Source organism: Dendrobates tinctorius, unplaced genomic scaffold (genome assembly GCF_039654945.1).
Source record: "Dendrobates tinctorius isolate UK_male_01 unplaced genomic scaffold, ASM3965494v1 ptg000092l, whole genome shotgun sequence".
Classification (NCBI taxonomy): domain Eukaryota; kingdom Metazoa; phylum Chordata; class Amphibia; order Anura; family Dendrobatidae; genus Dendrobates; species Dendrobates tinctorius.
Window position 1 is genome coordinate 2,012,779 of NW_027361760.1, and position 16,488 is coordinate 2,029,266.

Below are 16,488 nucleotides of genomic sequence, written 5' to 3' on the forward strand. Positions count from 1 at the left end.
TGGACAGGTGGGTGGGCCGACTCTTGGGCACTGGCACAGGGTCCCTCATAGTGCAATCAAGTGTCTCTGACGGTGGGGGTGCAAACCCGCCGTCACACGCACCCCCGTACTATGAGGGGCCCAGTGCCAGTACTGACACCCACGAGTGTGCCCCCCTTGCTTTGGCAGGGCCACATCATTTGCAATGTTTACCTCTCCCTGCTCCTCCGCTGTGTAGTCTGGGCTGTCAAATCCTTCACTGGGACTGCCACTACAAATTTGTTGAACTGATAGATGATGGTTAAGACGTAGCTATACCCTGTCCCGCTGGCCATGCTCTAGCTTCAGATGATCAATGGCTTCCATTTCTTAAGGTCCTCGACTCACAATGACATGCAGTGGTGGTTTGTCATCAGCTTTCACAGTTTTCCTACTCACAGACGCGTGACATTCTGGCGCACATTTTTAAATGTGCCCTCTCATGCCAATCCCATAGAATCGCCTACGGCCTGTGGCTTCTGTCTTTTGCACTCCAAAGTTACGTGACAGATCATGATAGACAGTGAGCAACATGTTTACATCTCTCCCTGTGATTAAAATTTGATGGAGATGAGTAACGCTGATGGGATCAACGGTACTGCGATACAGCAACACTTTCTTCACAAAGTTTTGTTTTCGCTGTCTCCACACACAAATTAATTGAGGGTCAGCATCGCCTCTGAGAATTGTGACGGCAGCTTTTCCCGTGATTGTTAATTCTTAGATTTCTGCAACCACTAGACTTTATGTCAGTAACTGTATGCATCTCATTTCCTATGTTGGAGAGGCTGGACTGTCTTACTGAGACAGAAATATATATGAAGATTTAAAAATACCACCAAAAGTGTATACTGGTGGATGCTTCAAAAACATTTCCTTTTTTCTACTTTTTAGATTGTTGTGTAATCCATACTGAGAACACGGAGATTTTAAATGTTTAAACTATACTATATATACCTGCTATCCAGTGATAATGTACCCTTTCTCAACTTTGTACAATCACGTCTAATCCATACTGGGCCTGAGACCGTCTGAGCCTGCCTCCTGATCTATAGACATAGGTTTTTTATGTGTAAACTATGTTATACATACCGGTAATCCAGTGATACGTTACCCTTTCTCACCTTTGTCCAATCACGTCTAATCCATACTAGGCCTGAGACCGTCTGAGCCTGCCTCCTGAACTATAGACATAGGTTTTTAATGTGTAAACCATGCTACATATATACGTGTTATCCGGTGAAACTGTACCCTTTATCAACTTTCTACAATGTTGTCGAATCCATACTGGGCCTGAGAACGGCTGCCGAGCTGTTAAGCAAGCTACAGCTTGTACACGTAATTTTTTCATTTTGTCAGGAATGCCGGTTAAGCCTAATTCCGTAATTGCGGTTGACCTGCACTTACTGGGAAATCATCGTTCGCGGGGAATAATTGGAATCCCAGTTCCCCATCACTAACGGTGTTCAGCGGATTATCAGCACCTGTAAGCGACAAAAGCTGGTCCTTTCAGTGTAGCGCACATGCAGCCCCGGACATGTAAGGGCATGATAGACCTGTTATTGCTCGATCTCGCGTGCCAGAGCCTCGCGTATCCCTCTAGTAAGCTTGACGCATACCGCGGGGGCATGCCGGAGTCTCGGTCGTTAACTGAATAAAGCTGAGAAATCGCTAGCGCAACTACAAACGGACATACCACACCACACACAGAAACGACAAAGCTTGCAATCTGTCCATCTTTTCTGTAGCTTGTATGGTAGTGGTTTCCCGGGTGCAGTCCAATTAAGCCACAGGCTCCACTCCTGGTGGTGCCCTTTTGGACATTCCTTTAAGGTTCAGCTTTGCAATCATACAGCCAGCGGAAACCAAACACTTTGCCTTCATGGACGCAGTTTGGAGGTTCGTGGGAATAACGCCGCCCCATCGGCAGTTGCCATAATTTATTGGTGGGCAGTCTGACGATATATGATCGTGTTCGATTTCAGAATTTTTTTTTTTGGTTTGTATTTTACATTTTTATTCCAGCCTTTTTTGACTTCATAAGGGCATGACAAGCCTATATCTGTGTCTCCTCCACCTCCTCCTTTCACTCCTCCACCTCTTTTCTAAATGTAGTTGTCCTTTTCCATATGTTATTTTTGTCTTCTGAGCATTTTGTCTGCTTTGGGACACCTTTAAAGGTGTTTTATAATTGTTTTCTATGTGTTTGTATGTGTTTGTATTTGCCTGCCATTGTTTTGAATGGGGTTCGACGGTGTTCTTCGAACGTTCGACGAACATTCGACGAACTTGCCTCCTGTGCGACAAACCAAAACACTAGCCGGATGGCTCAACACTACTCTTGATATATCGAAGTACATTGTTAATGTTTAAACTATCTAATATATAAAGCTCAAAGTGTGTATGTATGTGTGTATGTGTGTGTGTATGTTTGTTTGTATGTCTGGGATAGGCATCCGCACCGTCGCAACTACAGCCACAAAATTTGGCACAGTCACACGTCTGGACCCCGAGAGCGTCCTAAGCTATGTTGTGAGGCGAAATTTTAACCCCGCGCGTTCCAATTCACCAAACAATGTTGCCCCTATCTACATACTGGGGGAAAAAGTGTGTGCGCGTCAAGCCCCACCCCTCATTGTGATGTCACAATGCCCCTATTTGCATACTGGGGAAGCAGTGTGTGCGTATCAAGCCCCACCCCCCATTATGATGTCACAATGGTTGCCATGGCGACGCTGATGTCATCAAAGGTTGCAAGCCCTGCCGCCGCTCATTATGATGTCATAATGGTTGACTATGGATTGGAGGATGTGTGATGAGTATATGGGCACTGGACTATGGGATGGAGGATATGTATGACGGGTATATGGGCACGGGACTATGGGATGGCGGATATGTATATGGGCACGGGACTATGGGATGGAGGATGTGTGATGGGTATATGGGCACTGGACTATGGGATGGAGGATATGTATGACGGGTATATGGGCACGTGACTATGGGATGGCGGTTATGTATATGGGCACGGGACTATGGGATGGAGGATGTGTGATGGGTATATGGGCACTGGACTACGGGATGGAGCATATGTTTGACGGGTATATGGGCACGGGACTATGTGATGGCGGATATATATATGGGCACTGGACTATGGGATGGAGGATATGTATGATGGGTATATGGGCATGGGACTATGGGATGGAAGATATGTATGATGGGTATATGGGCACGGGACTATGAGATGAAGGATGTGTGATGGGTATATGGGCACTCGACTATGGGATGGCGAATATGTATGATGGGTATATGAGCATGGGACTATGGGATGGAGAATATGTATGATGGGTATATGGGCATGGGACTATGGGATGGAGAATATGTATGATGGGTATATGGGCATGGGACTATGGGATGGAGGATGTGTGATGGGTATATGGGCACTCGACTATGGGATGGAGGATATGTATGATGGGTATATGGGCACGGGACTATGGGATGGAGGATAATTATAATTTTCTATAACTAACCACAGTTAGCTACTATGCCCGGGCAGCGTCGGGCTCTTCAGCTAGTGCTATATATACCTGGTATCTGGTGATACTGTACCCTTTCTGCCAGGAAGTCCTCCTCCAACCAACACTCTAAGTGTATCCCTGACACCTGGAACATTGTCCCACATGTGTGATTATTTCTTACGGATGTTCTTGTTATATTGTGGTGTGATCCATCCTGAGAGTGTGAGTGTCTATGGGTTACTCCTGCAATTTAGATGTACATTTAAAAATTTCCCCAACACTGTATACAGCTCTACGCTTGGGATACATTACCCATTTACTGCTTGTTATATTCTGGTCTAATCCAAACTGACCAAGTGAGAGTTATTTTCTGACTGTGGAAATAAATACTGAAATTGACAATGACACCTACACTGTGTACAGCTATACTCTTGAGATCCATTACCGTTTTACGGCTTTTTAGGTTGTGTTGTAATCCAATACTGAGCCTGAGAGTGTCTGTGTGTGGCTCCTCAAATATCAACAGAGATTTAGAATGTTTAAACTATACTATATATACCTGCTATCTGATGATACTGTACACTTTGTCTAATTAATATATTCTTGTCTAATCCATACTGAGCCTGTGAGCGTCTCTGTGTGACTGATGGAATATATAGGGAGATTGACAATTATCCTTTGACTGAATAGAGCTGTACGCTTCTGATACAGTGCGATATATCTGATGTTATTTTGGGTCTATTTTCTGCAAAATTTTGAAGTTTGGTGGAAGAGGCCGTGGGCGTGGGGGGGGCCAGCTGGTGCTGATGATGGTGGTGCATCTGCTGGTAGTGGCAAAAGCACAATTGCAGCTAAGGCAGGAGGTGTTGAGCCTGCGCCATGGTCTGGCTCCGGAACACCTGGAAGGCTACCTTTTCTGGGAGTAGGTTAACCGCTTTTAAAGGCGGAGCATGAGGAACTGGTTTTGGCTTACATTGCCGAAACAGACTCCAGCAAATATGCCCTCCTCTTCTGAAGTTTCAAAAAAATGCAAGCACTGAGTCGCCAAGTACTTGCTCCTGGTCAGGAAGAACCCCTTTCCTTGTGTCCTTCACCCCCACCAAAAGTGAATGATGCAGCAGGCCACATTTCACATTAGTCCATGTAGCTCTTTCTATCATACCATGCCTGGGTTATCAAGTCAAATCGTGAATTCCCAGGTCCAAGATGAATCCAACATGGAGTGTGGGTGGCCAGCCAGGGCAGTGGGGTTAATTGGTAACGAGCCGGTGTCTCACAGGGATGTGTCACGGTGGTGGTGACCCGTTCCGTGGCCCTGGGCGTCCATGCAAAGGGGTGAATTACTTTTATAGGTGAATGATACATGACTCCACCTGTGGTTTCTGATTAGATTGACCAGCGCTGCAGTGTCGCTTCTCTGGGACAGATGTTGTGGTGCAGCTAAAATGTAGAAGCCCTGCACAGGTAGGGCCGTAGTCACAGGGCAGATGAAAGAGTTGGTAGATAGTGTGCAGTGCAGGATGTAGCAGAGCCATGCGCCAGGCGCAGGAGAAAGATGACAGACACAGTCATACAGTTCCTTTACCTGTACTTGGTAAGTGCCGTCCAGGACCCAGAGTACAGATGGAGAAGGAGTTGGTCAGCCTGGAAGCCAATTTGGAATTCTCTCTCTGCAGATAGGTAGTGTGGCCTCCATTCTAGCGCTTATCTGAGGTACTCGCAGTGCTGAGTTCAATGAAGTTCCCCCTGTTGACTCTCTTTTGGAACTTTCTCGTATGGCAGGCAGCCGTAGCCTTTTCCTTCTGGCTCCCACACGTCGCTGCTGGGGCCTCCGAGCCTTAGTTGGGTACAGAGCATTTACAACTGCTACTTCCTCCGGTTTCGGCTGCAGAAACGTCAGTGTGCCTACAAACTCGGAGACCGGAATCCGGACCATGCGCTCCAGGTAGGAGTGAGCCTTAACTCTGCTCATCCTCCAGCTCCCCTTCTCACGTCCACACACTTCCCTTTCCCTGCACAGAGTGCCCTAACTTACCTCCTCCCGACCACAGAGAGCAGCTCCTCAGCAGTCAGGTTCAGAGGTCTCCCTGCTGGCATGGATTGGGAAATGTGTTGTGCGTTGGTTGAACTGCTAGAGAGATCCTTCGTTGCTCCCAAGCATGACATCACACTCCCTAGGAGGAAGGTAATGCCACTGTGGCGACCGTACTCCTGGGGCCGCCACAAGTGCACTGATGCCCAGCCACTGCTAGATGATTCTGCTGGTACATTAACCCAGACCACTACATTCCCCTCACACTCTACACAGCCAGAATGTGACCCTGAGGAAACTCAGGTTCCCCTTCCTGCATACTATACCACCTTACAAGGTGACAAAGAGGAAGGTGCAGATGAAAGTGCAGGTTCCTTGAGCAGGTGGGGGGCATACTCATGGGCGATGGCACTGGAACAGGGCCCCTCATAGTAAGCAAAAGTGTCTCTGCCGGTGGGAGGGCCCACCCACCCCCCCACCCACCCACCCACCCGCCGTCAGACACACCTCCACACACCGCTGTATTATGAGGGGCCCTGTGCCAGTGCCGTCGCCAACGAGTGGGCCCCCCCTGCTTGCTCCGGATCACAGCACTTGCAAAGTTGAAATACTTACCTCTCCCTGCTCCACCGCCATGACGTCTTCCGCGTGTCCTGACAGTGATATTCTGATCACAGAGCGCAATGACATCACATCTGTACGCCCTCTGCCTAAACAGCCAAGTGCAGTGAGATGGAAGATGGGGACGACTAGGAGTCCAGACTATTACAGGGATTCCCTAGCGAGGAGACTTATTTAATTGTTTTCAATGTTGGGACAGCAATTTTTGGGGAACACTATACTCTGGAGAATGATATGTGGGGCCCACCATACACTGGAGCATTCCAAAGGTGGACATCAGACACTGGAGCAGCATTTACAGGGCCCATTATACACTAGAGCATTAGAAATGGGGCCCATTATGTTTGGAGCATTATTTGGGCCCATAAGACAGTGGAGCTTCATCCATGGGGACCAACATATACTGTAGCATTATGTGGAGCTCATCATATACTGTTTCAAACATTATATGGGACCAATGATTCTGTATGGAGAAATATATGGGCCTCATTACTCTGTATAGCGCACTATGCGGTGCCCATAATACTGTATGGAGTAATATACTGTCCGTTTTTGGAGCTATTGGAAAATTTAAAATAGATATCAGTCATGAGATGTAAAAAGTGAAGTATTTTTCATTGTACTATACCGCTATTTCTCTACCGTATCGGAGCATCATGAGTTGTGGTATGTGTTAAAGGGGTGCTCTTTGGCCCAGGGCACATGAAAACCTGGAGACAGCCCTACCCCTCCACAACTTTAGCCAAATAACCCCCAGTTTTCAATGCATAACTATTATTATGAAGTAAATTAAGGTTGACAAGCTTCAGTAATAAAAATTGATGTTTTTGCCATTCAAATGGGCACTGTAGGTGTGTTTAATGTCCTCCACTCCCTGCCGACTTTGCTTCCCCATTGACTTGCATTGGGTTTCGTGTTTCAGTCGGCCTTCGACTTTTCACAATAATCGGCCGATTTCGTTCGACCCGACTTTTGAGAAAGTCGAGTTTCATGAAACCCGACTCGACCCGAAAAAAGGCAAAGTCGCTCATCTCTAGTCGCTCGTCATTGTTATGGCATCAAACACAGAGATGCATGCTGGCCAGCGGGACACCAACGAACAAAAAATGGCCTAGGACATTCGAGCACAATCAGCGATATCGCAGCGGTTGCCCGGTCGCCGCTATGTGTCACACGTAGCGAGATCGCTGGCGAGGTCGCTGTTGTGTCACAAAACCTGTGACGTTTCAGCGATCTCGCTAACGATCTCGCTATGTGTGACGAGCCTTCAGTATAGCGCTAGCGATAACTCCAGCATTTGTAAGTCATGTTCTCGCACCCACAGGGGCGTGATAGCATCTAAGTTTGTGGATTAGACCAGGGTCACACTAGAGAGGAATACAGACATGTGAGAGGCATTAAAAGCACGCATTAGACACAGACAAATGATTCTCTATGGGGTACCTCGCACCAGCCGTATATTTCTCATCCGTATTCTACGGTCCGTGCCAATCGCAGCATGCTGCAATTGTCAGCGTACTACGGCCGTAGTACGCCAATGCAAGTCTATGGGTGCGCAAAAAATACGGGTTACACACGGACCACACGTGTGACCTGCGAGAAATACGCAGGTCTTTTGGCTGCTGCCAGGAAATGGCCCAATCCATCATCAGGAAGCTGATACATGCAAATCACCTCAAATAGCGCTCCAGACATCCAGGAAGTCAGCCTCCACGGAGTACAGCAGCGTCATGGCGACATTTTATCTGAATGTAGAAATGCTAATTGTCCTGGTGCAGGAGCGTCCCGAACTATGGGACCAACGTGATGCCCATTATGTCAACCGGGCAAGAAAGGAGGCGTCATGGAGGTGCATATGTAGGCAGATGTTCCATGACTTTGGTGATCGGCCACGTGATGAGCAGCAGAAACTGAGTAAGTACAAGTCCAAAAATTTGTAAAATTACTGCACAACAAAAAATAAATATAGAATCAGCACCCCCCTTCCTGTGCTTGTACTTTTTTCCTCATGAGGCCGTTAGATTTTGATGTGACACGTGGTTTGACACTGCCATCATTTGGGCCAGGCCACAAGCTCCTCATCCTCCTAGCCAAACAAGTTATTAAGTGTAGTTACTTGATACATCAACTAATGTGACCCTGTGTATCTGGCCTGTATGCCCCAATTAGATATGCCACCATGGGTAGAAAGCACACCCCAGAAGGCCCCATGCCTAGACTACTAGTAGCAAATGTGACCTATCAAATATGTGAATTTGACAATATTTCCTGTCACATTGTAGTGGAAGATGTGATGAGACGCTGGCGAAGCATCCGGGACCAATACCGCCGGGAACGTCAGCAGCGGTCCAGGAGTGGGGATGCGGGCTACGTAAAGAGAAAGTACATATACTATGACCGCCTCTCCTTCCTCGCCCCAATTCTGGATCTCAGACCGTAAGTAGATACCTCACACCACATTACACAGATACTTTGCAGGGCCAAAAATATTTAGTTATTTTTGGCTCTGTTCTATTTCATAACAGAACTCAGTCCAACCTTACGGACAGAGGAACTGGCTCCGAAACTGACCCCATCATCGATCCTGGGTCTGCAGGGGAAGAGGTGGCTGGCCCATCTTCTCCACCTACTAGGAGCATGGCTGAAGATTCTAGTCAGGAAGTAAGTGCTATTGCCTGCGCCCCAAAGCCCACCACCAGGACCATCTGGTGCTGCTGCAGCATCAGCAAGAGCAGAGGAGCAGGGCAACATCAGCAGCAGCCCAACTGGCCACATCCGGGGCTCCCCACAGCCTGCTGCCACATCCCGGCGAGGAAGAAGCCGAAGGCGGCAAATACCTGCCACTGATACCCGCACTAATGTGGACACTGGGGTCCTAAATTATTTATCCAGAGTAAATAGTGATGATGGGGAGGAGGCATACTCACGCAGCCTGGCCCTTTATCTCCGTGCCCTTTCCCGTGAGGTCAGGCTCCGTATTCGAGGATGTTTTCAGATCTTGCTTGATGCGTGCACATACCCCAATACCCCCTACAAATTATTTGAATATATTGAGAGGTGGCAGCTTTCCCCAAGAAATCTCATGCGCCTTAGGCACCCCCCACAAATGCATGCTCAAGCAGGATCTGAGGATCCTCAAATACGTGGGCCTACACCTCACCCCCTTCCTCCCACTACCCAACCTTCAATACAGCAGCCACAAATGTCTGCCTCTAGCCAACCACACCAATATGGCCCACTTGTTCCCCCCCAGTGTTGGAGGCTGGTCCCAACCTGGTTGGGGACGATATGGCTATCTTGGTGGGTATGAGACATGTGCCTACCACAGCCAACAAGATGCCCCTCCTCATTATTACTCTGGCCAGTACCACCAACAATCACTGAAGGCAGGACACTACCCACATCATGGGCAACAGTATGGCCCCACACAGGTTGATGTTGGGCAGAGTAGCCAGCAGCAACCACAGGCTGCTCTTCCGCCTTCTCCTTCCCCAGCGTATGAGAATTTATAATTATGTGTCCAGAATCAGTCTGATGCCAGGAGATGTCCAGTGCGGTTTCACTGGTGATACAAATACCAATCCAAAGGAAAACACAGGTGGTCTCCATCACCAAACTTTGTGAAAAAAGTGAAGACTCACATTTTTTCAGAAAGTTTTCCAATCATATAAATAAACCACCATGACAGGCAAGGCTACCTTACGCCTTTCAGACAGATATTACATGTCTGTACAAAAGAGAATATTTCACCATGCTATACTGGTCAAGTGAAAGGATGAAAATACATTACTCACTTGTTAAGACATAGAGAGAGCGTGATGTTCATAAGGCTGGTCGCCTTGATTTGTGACTATAGATAGCTGGCAAAAAAATTACTACTTCACTAAGGCCAGCACGCCTTTTCTAGGCATTAGCAAGTGAGTAGTGTATTTTCATCCTTTGACTTTACAGTATAGCGTGGTGAAATTACATGTCTGTACAAAAGAGAATATATTATTATTATTATTTATTGTTATAGCGCCATTTATTCCATGGCGCTTTACATGTAAGGAGGGGTATACATAAAAACAAGTACAATAATCTTAAACAATACAAGTCATAACTGGTACAGGAGGAGAGAGGATCCTGCCCGCGAGGGCTCACAATCTTCAAGGGATGGGTGATAATACAGTAGGCGAGGGTAGAGCTGGTCGTGCAGCGGTTTGGTCGATCGGTGGTTACTGCAGGTTATAGGCTTGTCGGAAGAGGTGGGTCTTCAGGCTCTTTTTGAAGGTTTCGATGGTAGGTGAGAGTCTGATATGTTGTGGTAGAGAGTTCCAGAGTAGGGGTGATGCGCGAGAGAAATCTTGTATGCGATTGTGGGAAGAGGAGATAAGAGGGGAGTAGAGAAGGAGATCTTGTGAGGATCGGAGGTTGCGTGCAGGAAAGTACCGGGAGACGAGGTCACAGATGTATGGAGGAGACAAGTTGTGGATGGCTTTGTATGTCATGGTTAGGGTTTTGTAATGGAGTCTCTGGGCAATTGGGAGCCAGTGAAGGGATTGACAGAGGGGAGAAGCTGGGGAATAGCGGGGGGACAGGTGGATTAGTCGGGCAGCAGAGTTTAGAATAGATTGGAGGGGTGCGAGAGTGTTTGAGGGGAGGCCACAGAGCACGAGGTTGCAGTAGTCAAGGCGAGAGATGATGAGGGCATGGACTAGGGTTTTTGCAGATTCTTGGGTGAGGAATGAACGGATTCGTGAAATATTTTTGAGTTGAAGTCGGCAGGAAGTGGAAAGGGCTTGGATATGTGGTTTGAAGGAGAGATCAGCGTCAAGGATTACTCCGAGGCAGCGAGCTTGTGGGACTGGGGAGAGTGGGCAGTCATTTACTGTAATTGATAGGTTCGTAGGGGGGGTCACGTGAGATGGGGGAAAGATGATGAATTCTGTTTTGTCCATGTTGAGTTTCAGAAATCTAGCGGAGAAGAAGGATGAAATAGTGGACAGACATTGAGGGATTCTGGTTAGTAGGGAGGTGATATCTGGTCCAGAGATGTAGATCTGTGTGTCATCAGCATAAAGATGATACTGAAAGCCATGAGATTCTATAAGCTGTCCCAGGCCAAAGGTGTAAATAGAGAACAGCAAGGGCCCAAGGACTGAACCTTGTGGGACTCCGACAGATAGGGGGCGAGGTGAGGAGGTGGTGTGTGAGTGGGAGACGCTGAATGTCCGGTCTGTTAGGTATGATGAGATCCAGGATAGGGCCAAGTCTGTGATGCCGAGGGATGAGAGGGTCTGTAATAATAGGGAATGGTCCACTGTGTCAAAGGCAGCCGACAGGTCCAGGAGGAGGAGGACAGAGTAGTGTCGCTTGCTCTTGGCAGTTAAGAGGTCATTGGTGACCTTAGTAAGGGCAGTTTCAGTGGAGTGGTGTGACCGGAAGCCAGATTGTAAGCGGTCGAAGAGGGAGCAAGAAGAGAGATGGGAGGACAGTTCAAGGTAGACGTGTTGTTCCAGTAGCTTGGAGGCGTATGGGAGAAGTGATATAGGGCGATAGCTAGATACAGAGGATGGGTCAAGAGAGGGCTTTTTGAGGATAGGTGTGATGGAGGCATGTTTAAAGCTTGAGGGGAAAACACCAGTTGTTAGTGATAGGTTGAAGAGATGGGTTAGGGTTGGGATGAAGACTGTGGTGAGGTTTGGGATGAAGTGGGATGGGATCGGGTCGAGTGCACAGGTGGTGAGATGTGATCTTGAGAGTAGAGTGGAGAGTCGATCTTCTGTAATGGTGGAGAAGTTGGTTTTGAAGGTGGAGGGCTGGGAAGTCAGGAGGAAGGGCTCTGGGGGTTGTTGACCAAAACTGTCCCTGATGTTATCAATTTTCTGCTTGAAAAATGAGGCAAAGTCTTCAGCTGAGATGAGTGGGGAGGGAGGAGGTGCTGGGGGGCGGAGGAGAGAATTGAAGGTGTTGAATAACTGTTTAGGGTTGTGAGACAGGGAGGATATGAGAGATGAGAAGTAGGTTTGTTTAGCTGTGGCGAGTGTGGTCTTGAAAGTAGTGAGGGACTGTTTGAATGCGATGAAGTGCTCGTTGGAGTGGGATCTTTTCCATCTGCGCTCAGCAGCCCTGGAAGCTCGCCTCAGCTCTTTGGTCAGGCTGGTGTGCCAGGGCTGTCTGTTGATTTTGCGAGTTTTGATATGTGTAAGTGGGGCAGCGGATTCCAAAGCTACAGCTATTGTGGTGTTATATAGAGCGGCAGCGTCATCCGCATTGTGTAAGGAACTTATATCTGTAAGAGGGAGGAGGGATTCAGAGAATGAGTGTAGGTCAAGGTGTTTAAGATTCCTGCGAGGGTGTGAAAGTTTGTGGGGTGGGGATTGTAGACATGGAGTGAAGAGGGAAGAGAATGTGAGCAGGTTGTGGTCAGAGAGAGGAAGAGGTGAGTTAGAGAGGTTAGATAGGGAGCAGAGGCGGGTGAAGATGAGGTCCAGTGTGTGGCCATCTTTGTGGGTGGCTGTAGAAGACCATTGAGTGAGGCCGAAGGAGGAAGTGAGAGATAGAAGTTTAGTGGCAGCTGAGAGGGAAGTGTCAATGGGGATGTTGAAGTCGCCCATGATGATGGTAGGGATGTCCGCGGAAAGGAAATGAAGTAACCAGGTGGTGAAGTGGTCAAAGAAGGTGGTGGCTGGCCCTGGGGGGCGGTAGATGACAGCCAGTTGGAGGTTGGAGGGGGAGTAGATGCGCACCTCAAATGAAGGGAGGGTAACAGAGGGTGGCAGTGGGATTGGGGTGAAGGAGCAGGTATCTGACAGGAGAAAACCAACTCCTCCACCATGTTTGCTGCTGGGGCGGGGGGTGTGAGAAAGGTGGAAGCCGCCATACGAAAGTGCAGCAGGAGAGGCTGTGTCAGAAGGGGTGAGCCAGGTTTCGGTGATGGCGAGGAAGGAGAGTTTGGTAGTAACAAAAAGATCATGGATGTAGGAAAGCTTGTTGCAGACAGAGCGAGCGTTCCACAGAGCTCGTGTTAGTGGGACTGGGGAAGCGGGGGCTGGGTGAATGGGTATAAGGTTGGAGAGGTTACGGAAGGTTGTGATAGAGCGTGGATGGGAGGTAGAAATGACTGTGGGAATGTGGTGAGGAGGACCAGGATTTGGAGAGATATCACCAGCAGTGAGAAGGAGCAGAGAAAGTGTTAGCAGGTGGGAGCAGGAGAGGGCATGAGGGGGCTGTCTGTGTTTGGAGACAGAGGATTGTATGTTAAGGAACAGTTTTGAGGCGGAGGTGAGGTGGATGGGGAGGATTGAAGAAGAGATGAACAGTTCCTTACTAGGAGTAGGGATTAGGGGAATTAGCAGAAAGTGAAGGATTATTGGGGTGAAAGTGAAAACAAACAGAAACATTGTTTACAGTGACTGTGTCCAGTTACCTTCAGTTCCCTTCTGGTTCAATTCTGGTTTTAATTCTTAAATTAATCTTCACACTTCTAGCACACACTTATAGCAATCACAATGCAGACTGAAGTCTATGCAGACTTGTGCTCTGCAATATATGTACAACTAAGTGCAGTCAGGTGTGAAGCAGAGAGGAGTGGTCTCTGCTCTTCTTGGTCAGACAATTAAGAGTGGACCAGATGTATATGATCAAGCCAGAGTAAACAAGGTCATAAATAACACTGGGGTAAGCTGGGGTTAGCTGAAAGGCATACCATGTGAAGGCTAGGTGCAGAGGCAAGTCTATGTGCAAAGCTGGGTGATGCACTGTGTGTCCTTCATAGACAGACAGCAGGAGAGCAGGAGAGCTGGGTGGATGGACATACCTGTCGGAAGAATAGAGATGCTTGTTAGAGTGCGATGGTGGCAGGTAGCAGGGCACAGTCTGTATACATCCTTCTGGTTTTAATTCTTAAATTAATCTTCACACTTCTAGCACACACTTATAGCAATCACAATGCAGACTGAAGTCTATGCAGACTTGTGCTCTGCAATATATGTACAACTAAGTGCAGTCAGGTGTGAAGCAGAGAGGAGTGGTCTCTGCTCTTCTTGGTCAGACAATTAAGAGTGGACCAGATGTATATGATCAAGCCAGAGTAAACAAGGTCATAAATAACACTGGGGTAAGCTGGGGTTAGCTGAAAGGCATACCATGTGAAGGCTAGGTGCAGAGGCAAGTCTATGTGCAAAGCTGGGTGATGCACTGTGTGTCCTTCATAGACAGACAGCAGGAGAGCAGGAGAGCTGGGTGGATGGACATACCTGTCGGAAGAATAGAGATGCTTGTTAGAGTGCGATGGTGGCAGGTAGCAGGGCACAGTCTGTATACATCCTTCTGGTTTTAATTCTTAAATTAATCTTCACACTTCTAGCACACACTTATAGCAATCACAATGCAGACTGAAGTCTATGCAGACTTGTGCTCTGCAATATATGTACAACTAAGTGCAGTCAGGTGTGAAGCAGAGAGGAGTGGTCTCTGCTCTTCTTGGTCAGACAATTAAGAGTGGACCAGATGTATATGATCAAGCCAGAGTAAACAAGGTCATAAATAACACTGGGGTAAGCTGGGGTTAGCTGAAAGGCATACCATGTGAATGCTAGGTGCAGAGGCAAGTCTATGTGCAAAGCTGGGTGATGCACTGTGTGTCCTTCATAGACAGACAGCAGGAGAGCAGGAGAGCTGGGTGGATGGACATACCTGTCGGAAGAATAGAGATGCTTGTTAGAGTGCGATGGTGGCAGGTAGCAGGGCACAGTCTGTATACATCCTTCTGGTTTTAATTCTTAAATTAATCTTCACACTTCTAGCACACACTTATAGCAATCACAATGCAGACTGAAGTCTATGCAGACTTGTGCTCTGCAATATATGTACAACTAAGTGCAGTCAGGTGTGAAGCAGAGAGGAGTGGTCTCTGCTCTTCTTGGTCAGACAATTAAGAGTGGACCAGATGTATATGATCAAGCCAGAGTAAACAAGGTCATAAATAACACTGGGGTAAGCTTGGGTTAGCTGAAAGGCATACCATGTGAATGCTAGGTGCAGAGGCAAGTCTATGTGCAAAGCTGGGTGATGCACTGTGTGTCCTTCATAGACAGACAGCAGGAGAGCAGGAGAGCTGGGTGGATGGACATACCTGTCGGAAGAATAGAGATGCTTGTTAGAGTGCGATGGTGGCAGGTAGCAGGGCACAGTCTGTATACATCCTTCTGGTTTTAATTCTTAAATTAATCTTCACACTTCTAGCACACACTTATAGCAATCACAATGCAGACTGAAGTCTATGCAGACTTGTGCTCTGCAATATATGTACAACTAAGTGCAGTCAGGTGTGAAGCAGAGAGGAGTGGTCTCTGCTCTTCTTGGTCAGACAATTAAGAGTGGACCAGATGTATATGATCAAGCCAGAGTAAACAAGGTCATAAATAACACTGGGGTAAGCTGGGGTTAGCTGAAAGGCATACCATGTGAATGCTAGGTGCAGAGGCAAGTCTATGTGCAAAGCTGGGTGATGCACTGTGTGTCCTTCATAGACAGACAGCAGGAGAGCAGGAGAGCTGGGTGGATGGACATACCTGTCGGAAGAATAGAGATGCTTGTTAGAGTGCGATGGTGGCAGGTAGCAGGGCACAGTCTGTATACATCCTTCTGGTTTTAATTCTTAAATTAATCTTCACACTTCTAGCACACACTTATAGCAATCACAATGCAGACTGAAGTCTATGCAGACTTGTGCTCTGCAATATATGTACAACTAAGTGCAGTCAGGTGTGAAGCAGAGAGGAGTGGTCTCTGCTCTTCTTGGTCAGACAATTAAGAGTGGACCAGATGTATATGATCAAGCCAGAGTAAACAAGGTCATAAATAACACTGGGGTAAGCTGGGGTTAGCTGAAAGGCATACCATGTGAATGCTAGGTGCAGAGGCAAGTCTATGTGCAAAGCTGGGTGATGCACTGTGTGTCCTTCATAGACAGACAGCAGGAGAGCAGGAGAGCTGGGTGGATGGACATACCTGTCGGAAGAATAGAGATGCTTGTTAGAGTGCGATGGTGGCAGGTAGCAGGGCACAGTCTGTATACATCCTTCTGGTTTTAATTCTTAAATTAATCTTCACACTTCTAGCACACACTTATAGCAATCACAATGCAGACTGAAGTCTATGCAGACTTGTGCTCTGCAATATATGTACAACTAAGTGCAGTCAGGTGTGAAGCAGAGAGGAGTGGTCTCTGCTCTTCTTGGTCAGACAATTAAGAGTGGACCAGATGTATATGATCAAGCCAGAGTAAACAAGGTCATAAATAACACTGGGGTAAGC